The 7,658-nt window shown below is 47.6% G+C and overlaps 2 non-coding genes across 2 annotated transcripts; both read right to left on the bottom strand.

Moving 5' to 3' along the window:
- Window positions 1-3,644: 3,644 nt before the first annotated feature.
- LOC113391225 lies at window positions 3,645-3,800 on the bottom strand. Its single transcript, XR_003368310.1, has one exon. It is a non-coding gene; the product is annotated as a 5.8S ribosomal RNA (ribosomal RNA).
- A 697-nt stretch (window positions 3,801-4,497) lies between these two features.
- LOC113391232 lies at window positions 4,498-6,420 on the bottom strand. The gene has a single exon (XR_003368311.1). It is a non-coding gene; the product is annotated as a small subunit ribosomal RNA (ribosomal RNA).
- Window positions 6,421-7,658: the final 1,238 nt, after the last annotated feature.

The following is a 7,658-nucleotide window of genomic DNA, read 5'->3' as shown; positions in this document are numbered from 1 at the left end:
TTTATCATTAAATTTTCTACTGTACTTGAGACTGCCTGTGACAGTGCCTCTAATAGTGCGTAACCGGTGGTATCTGTAGTAACCGGAGAACAAAGCTCGGTGTTATTTTGGTTGACATCATAAACGAAGTCGCAACCTGGCTTTTATCTTCGGTGATTTCCTTTGGCCTTTTTATGGCCTCCAGAGATCGACCGGGTGTACATGACAGAAGGCTTTTTTATATGGGAAGCTCCCTTAATCACTAAAGCTGCTTCTTCTTCTTAGCCACAAGCGCTTGTTCCTCTTCCGTCCATCTGGCTTTCTTTGGCTCTATCGTCGCCATCCTGCTATCATGCCACTCTTTGTGTTGCCTTTGTTCGTGCACTCCACGACCTACTACGGTATTAAATACTTTATTACACTCGGGATAGCGACAAGAATGATTTCCTGTGTCAGTCAGTATGGAAGGACCTGCGGGCCCCCCGAGTTTGAATTTGTCATCCGAGGCTTTGCATTATTACTAGAACCGACTGATAATAGGAACGAGTGGGTTGGCAGCCCACAGGTCCATAGGCACAGAGGTGGCTTAGTTTCCCCCCGAAGGGGTACTCACGGTGGGACCCACGAGGAGGAAGGCCACTTGCTAGCTGAGGTCCCGAAGAACCACAACCACTCCCACCCTTAAGAAAGTCATAGTTACTCCCGCAGTTTACCCGCGCTTGCTTGAATTTCTTCACGTTGACATTCAGAGCACTGGGCAGAAATCACATTGCGTCAACACCCGCTAGGGCCATCGCAATGCTTTGTTTTAATTAGACAGTCGGATTCCCTAGTCCGTGCCAGTTCTGAGCTGACCGTTTGAATGGCGGCCGAAGAGTACGACTGACCGACCGAAGCCGGCACAGAAACCTCGCAGCAAGAAAGATCCGCGGAGGGCCTAGACACGGGACCGAGCTCGGATCTAAGTCACAAGGATTTTTTCACCTTGCCCAGGCCCGGCACATCGGCCTACGCCCGCTTCCCAACCAAGCCCGGCACGCCCCGATCCTCAGAGCCAATCTTATCCGAAGTTACGGATCCAATTTGCCGACTTCCTTCCACTTACCTACATTTATCTATCGACTAGAGGCTCTTCACCTTGGAGACCTGCTGCGGATATGGGTACAAACCGGCGCGACACCTACGTGGCCCTCTCCTGGATTTTCAAGGTCCGAGGGGAAGATACGGACACCGCCGCAACAGCGGTGCTCTTCGCGTTCCAAACCCTATCTCCCTTCTAGAGGATTCCAGGGAACTCGAACGCTCATACAGAAAAGAAAACTCTTCCCGTATTTCCCGACGGCGTCTCCAGGTCATTTTGGGTTACCCCGACGAACTCTCTTGCGAGGGCCCGACTTGTAAACGGTTCCGCTGCCGGTTTCCGGAATAGGAACCGATTCCCTTTCGCCGAGTGGGTGTGAAATTTTATTCAAAATAAAATGCACCGACATCAACATAGGATTTCTCCTGGGGCTTAGGATCGACTGAGTCGTGTGCAACGGCTGTTCACACGAAACCCTCTCCACGTCAGTCCTTCTAGGGCCTCGCTGGAGTATTTGCTACTACCACCAAGATCTGCACCGATGGCGGCTCCAGGCAGGCTTACGCCCCAAACCCTTCTGCGCGCACCACCACCGCGACCCCCTACTCCACCAGGCGTCAAAACAAACTATTATGAACGTTTCTCATGCCTTGGCGGCCGAGTATAGGCACGACGCTCAGCGCCATCCATTTTCAGGGCTAGTTGCTTCGGCAGGTGAGTTGTTACACACACTCCTTAGCGGATTCCAACTTCCATGGCCACCGTCCTGCTGTCTTAAGCACCCACCTTTCATTCATGGTATCCCATTAGCGTCGTTTAGGCGCCTTAACTCGGCGTTTGGTTCATCCCACAGCGCCAGTTCTGCTTACCAAAATGGCCCACTGATCCAAACTCTGATCCAAATCTCTAGCTTCACTATTCAAGCAAGCCAGAGATCTCACCCATTTAAAGTTTGAGAATAGGTTGAGGTCGTTTCGGCCCCAAGGCTCTAATCATTCGCTTTACCGGATGAGACTCGCTCATCGAATGCCAGCTATCCTGAGGGAAACTTCGGAGGGAACCAGCTACTAGATGGTTCGATTAGTCTTTCGCCCCTATACCCAGTTCCGACGATCGATTTGCACGTCAGAATCGCTACGGTCCTCCATCAGGGTTTCCCCTGACTTCGACCTGACCGGGCATAGTTCACCATCTTTTCGGGTCCTAGCGTGTACGCTCTGAGTGCGTCTCTTCTCGCAATGAGAGTGAGACGCCTCGGGATTGCAAGCACGCATCCGTGGATGCGGTCCTGTCATCCCTCAGTTTACTTAAGCAACCTTTACGTTCATTGCGCCTTTAGGTTTTGTATTTCCCAATGACTCTCGCACATGCTAGACTCCTTGGTCCGTGTTTCAAGACGGGTCCTGAAAGTACCCAAAGCAATAGCATCGCTGACCGGTAATAGAGTCCGTTCGAGAACACGGTAGCTAACAGCTCGAGGCGGCATCGATGCCGGACTAGGTCCGACGGCCAATAACCGTCCGTGCTTGCAACCGGCCAAACGCTTAAAAGAACCCTATACCATATCATTTATACCGTCTGGCAGTCGGCCGGAGCACGCGGGGTCTGGCGCGAATAAATTCGTGACAGGCTACCGCCGCGGTCGTAGATCGACACCAAACAGGTCGCGACGTCCTACTGAGAGAGAAGTGCATGCCAACGCCGCCTGACACATAAACCAACGGCGTATCGCGGACGAAAACCCGGTCAATCGCACGCCACTAAATGGAAGACAACGATAACATTGAATCTCTCCTTTCGATCTTTCGGGTTTCTCAGGTTTACCCCTGAACGGTTTCACGTACTCTTGAACTCTCTCTTCAAAGTTCTTTTGAACTTTCCCTCACGGTACTTGTTCGCTATCGGTCTCGTGGTCATATTTAGCCTTAGATGGAGTTTACCACCCACTTAGAGCTGCACTCTCAAGCAACTCGACTCTGAGGAGAGATCCTCTCGATACGCGCAACGGTCGCTACGGGCCTGGCACCCTCTATGGGTAAATGGCCCCATTCAAGATAGACTTGAACTCGCCGCAACGCACCGAGATAATCGGATCCTCCCTAACACTACATTTCCCAGCGTCCGTCTCCGGCCGCGGGATTTAGTGCTGGGCTCTTTCCTGTTCGCTCGCCGCTACTAAGGGAATCCTAGTTAGTTTCTTTTCCACCGCTTAGTAATAAGCTTAAATTCAGCGGGTAATCTCATCTGCTCTGAGGTCGTATTATGATTATGATGTGCTTGCAAACGTTAGTAAGCAAGCGCACACAAAACGACGAGTAAACCTTTGAATCGTCCAAATTTGCCGGAACGAAACCGCATTTCGAAGAGTTCGGGTTTCCGGTTATTGGGAGGGTCGCAAGAATATAAAATCTCTAGGACACACAACCCGCCGTAATCCCACAGAACGTCAACGAACGGAAATGTCCGATGTTGCAAAGTGGACTGGCTCACACGTTGAGTGAATTAATAAGAGCACGCATATACGCGAAACTCCATCATTCGCCGGCAAGCCGTTTAAAGCAAGCGGCAGTCTGGTAATGTTATACGACTCTCAGCCAGAGGTGGTCCGGGAACAGTATCCGAGGACCGCAATGTGCGTTTCGAAATGTCAATGTTCATGTATCCTGCAGTTCACATGTCGACGCGCAATTAGCTGCGTTCTTCATCGACCCACGAGCCAAGTGATCCACCGTTCAGGGTGATTTTATATATATTTATACATGTTTCGATCGTATTCCCTCGAAATCGTTTAAGATAACTCGGGCGATTCTGAAACTAGTATGATTATTATGGTTACAATTAGTACACCGTAAAGCTTTCGCGTTTCGGTCCGAGATACAAAATCTCGTTTCAAAATTGAAATATGAATATTTCACTGTGTGTGAGATTGAAAAATCTGCTTTCGCTGATTTTTCATTTTCTTAAAACAACGCAATGAAGAGAATGTTAAAATTCGCACAATTTGAATAAAATGTGCAGAGTATATAGAATACTAACGCAAGCGTTTACTACAATCGACTTTAAAACACTAGACTTTCATCTAGCGCCCAAAGAATTGATTGAGCTATGCGTTTAAAGTATAATATTCAAAAAGAACGCCATTTTCACAACGAACTTCGTCATTCGCTCAGGCATCTGGCGATACCGAGCAGATATACATGGCAGTGCTCTCACACAATGCATAAGAGCGCTAAGCGGTTGTAAACTGCGTCACGCTGGTTTTGCACACTGCGCAATATTTTGCGACTAGCTCCGGTCAAACGTTAATGAAACGAATGATCATTGCCAGAGGCTTTTGCCCACAGTATATCATACCATGGGAGCGCACAACATTTAGTCTGCAACATTATATTGCGACATATAGCACACGCTTCATTCACTTAATAGTAAATGTACGTTAATGATCCTTCCGCAGGTTTACCTACGGAAACCTTGTTACGACTTTACTTCCTCTAAATAATCAAGTTCGGTTATTTTCCCAGCAACATCGGCAATGTCGAAACGCTGCCGCGCACCAGTCCGAAGACCTCACTAAATAATTCAATCGGTAGTAGCGACGGGCGGTGTGTACAAAGGGCAGGGACATAATCAACGCAAGCTTATGACTCGCGCTTACTAGGAATTCCTCGTTCATGGGGAAGAATTGCAAGCCCCAATCCCTAGCACAAGAGGCTTCAACAGATTACCCGGATCTTTCGGCCAAGGAAAACCTGCTGATCTCTTCAGTGTAGCGCGCGTGCGGCCCAGAACATCTAAGGGCATCACAGACCTGTTATTGCTCAATTTCGTGCGACTAAATGCCCTGTCCCTCTAAGAAGATATATTTGTACGCCGGTAGTGAGAACCACAACCAACAACGACCGAAGCCGAAGCGGAGGGTCTTTGCGATACCAGAAAGTACGTCTATTTAGCAGGCTAGAGTCTCGTTCGTTATCAGAATTAACCAGACAAATCACTCCACCAACTAAGAACGGCCATGCACCACCACCCACCGAATCAAGAAAGAGCTCTCAATCTGTCAATCCTTCCGGTGTCTGGACCTGGTAAAGTTTCCCGTGTTGAGTCAAATTAAGCCGCAGGCTCCACTCCTTGTAGTGCCCTTCCATCAATTCCTTTAAGTTTTCAGCTTTGCAACCATACTTCCCCCGGAACCCAAAAGCTTTGGTTTCCCGGAAGCTGCCGCCGAGTCATCGGAGGAACTTCGGCGGATCGCTAGCTGGCATCGTTTATGGTTAGAACTAGGGCGGTATCTGATCGCCTTCGAACCTCTAACTTTCGTTCTTGATTTATGAAAACACATTTGGCAAATGCTTTCGCTTCTGTCCGTCTAGCGACGATCCAAGAATTTCACCTCTAACGTCGCAATACGAATGCCCCCAGTTGTCCCTATTAATCATTACCTCGGAATTCCGAAAACCAACAAAATAGAACCGAGGTCCTATTCCATTATTCCATGCACACAATATTCAGGCGAATGAGCCTGCTTTAAGCACTCTAATTTGTTCAAAGTAAACGTACCGGCCCACCTCGACACTCGGTGAAGAGCACCTTGGTAGGATTTTGAGTTGGGCCGTCTTTTTACGGGCTAAGCCCACCGGTAGGACGTCCCACAGACATGCCTGTTGAACACCGCGAGCGGTGAACCGACAGTGTGGGACACAGATTCAACTACGAGCTTTTTAACCGCAACAACTTTAATATACGCTATTAGAGCTGGAATTACCGCGGCTGCTGGCACCAGACTGGCTCTCTAATAGATCCTCGTTAAAGGATTTGAAGTGTACTCATTCCGATTACGGGGCCTCGGATGAGTCCCGTATCGTTATTTTTCGTCACTACCTCCCCGTGCCGGGAGTGGGTAATTTGCGCGCCTGCTGCCTTCCTTGGATGTGGTAGCCGTTTCTCAGGCTCCCTCTCCGGAATCAAACCCTGATTCCCCGTTACCCGTAACAACCATGGTAGTCGCAGAAACTACCATCGACAGTTGATAAGGCAGACATTTGAAAGATGCGTCGCCGGTACTAAACCGTGCGATCGGCACAAACTTATTCAGAGTCACCAAGTCAAACGGTGAGCAAGGCAAGCCCGCCACCGATTGGTTTTGATCTAATAAAAGCATTCCTTCCATCTCTGGTCGGAACTCTATTTGCATGTATTAGCTCTAGAATTACCACAGTTATCCAAGTAATGTGGGTACGATCTAAGGAACCATAACTGATGTAATGAGCCATTCGCGGTTTCACCTTAATGTGGCTTGCACTAAGACATGCATGGCTTAATCTTTGAGACAAGCATATACTACTGGCAGGATCAACCAGGGTGCTATATATATAATAGCATAGTGCGTAAATGTCCCTCGGCGTCACCCGAGAGACCACACTTTGTATAGAAAAGTTCGATGAATATTTCTAAACAACGAATTTTCTTACATATATATATCTGAGTCGTATGATATTCCCTGAACATAACGAACAGTTTACATCGCGACTTGATATTTTATATATTCTGCGCTTATACAGAGGCTAGACCTTTAACAACCGTCGAAACGGCGGTCCGTACATGAAATTTGCGGTCCGCAGACCCAGTTAATTTCAAACAGTCTCTTTACCCTTCGTTAGATTGAAAACGTCGGGGCGAATTCATTATAAGAATTCATCGTTATAACTAACTTTTATTCTCGCTCGGAGAGTATTGAGTTGATTGCATTTGTATATTTTATTTTCCGCATAAGAGTCTTTGCGTCAACGACACATGCCCGCGAATATGCTGTACAGTATGGTTGAACACTTATAAATAAGGTCCAGAACCCGGCCGTAAACCGACATCCGAACATATACGGCGTATATTATTCTAGACACGGTCTACGACAGTTTGACCTGCAGCGACGGGTCGCCTCGGGTTACCGTGCGAACCATCACCGCGATGGTCTGGACAGGCTATATGGCGGGTCGCAAGAAAATAAATTCTCTAGGACGCGCAACCACTTTAGCAATTTTAGAGCACGTTGTGGTCCAAAAACAAACGTCCTCGCTTTAAAATTGAAATATGAATATTTCACTGTGTGTGAGATTGAAAATCTGCTTTCGCTGATTTTTCATTTTCTTAAAACAACGCAATGAAGCGAATGTTCAAATTCGCACAATTTGAATAAAATGTGCAGAGTATATAGAATACTAACGCAAGCGTTTACTACAATCGACTTTAAAACACTAGACTTTCATCTAGCGCCCAAAGAATTGATTGAGCTATGCGTTTAAAGTATAATATTCAAAAAGAACGCCGTTTTCACAACGAACTTCGTCATTCGCTCAGGCATCTGGCGATACCGAGCAGATATACATGGCAGTGCTCTCACACAATGCATAAGAGCGCTAAGCGGTTGTAAACTGCGTCACGCTGCTTTTGCACACTGCGCAATATTTTGCGACTAGCTCCGGTCAAACGTTAATGAAACGAATGATCATTGCCAGAAGCTTCTGCCCACAGTATATTATACTATAGGAGCGCACTTGATTACAGCAATAATTTGTCGAGTAATCACAAGATTTCATATTTGTGG

The sequence above is a fragment of the Ctenocephalides felis genome, unplaced genomic scaffold (genome assembly GCF_003426905.1).
Source record: "Ctenocephalides felis isolate EL2017-DRISC unplaced genomic scaffold, ASM342690v1 CF-g0.4_SCAFFOLD_00230, whole genome shotgun sequence".
NCBI classification, from domain to species: domain Eukaryota; kingdom Metazoa; phylum Arthropoda; class Insecta; order Siphonaptera; family Pulicidae; genus Ctenocephalides; species Ctenocephalides felis.
Note: the sequence above shows the minus strand (reverse complement) of the source record. Positions and strands in the feature narration are given on the sequence as shown.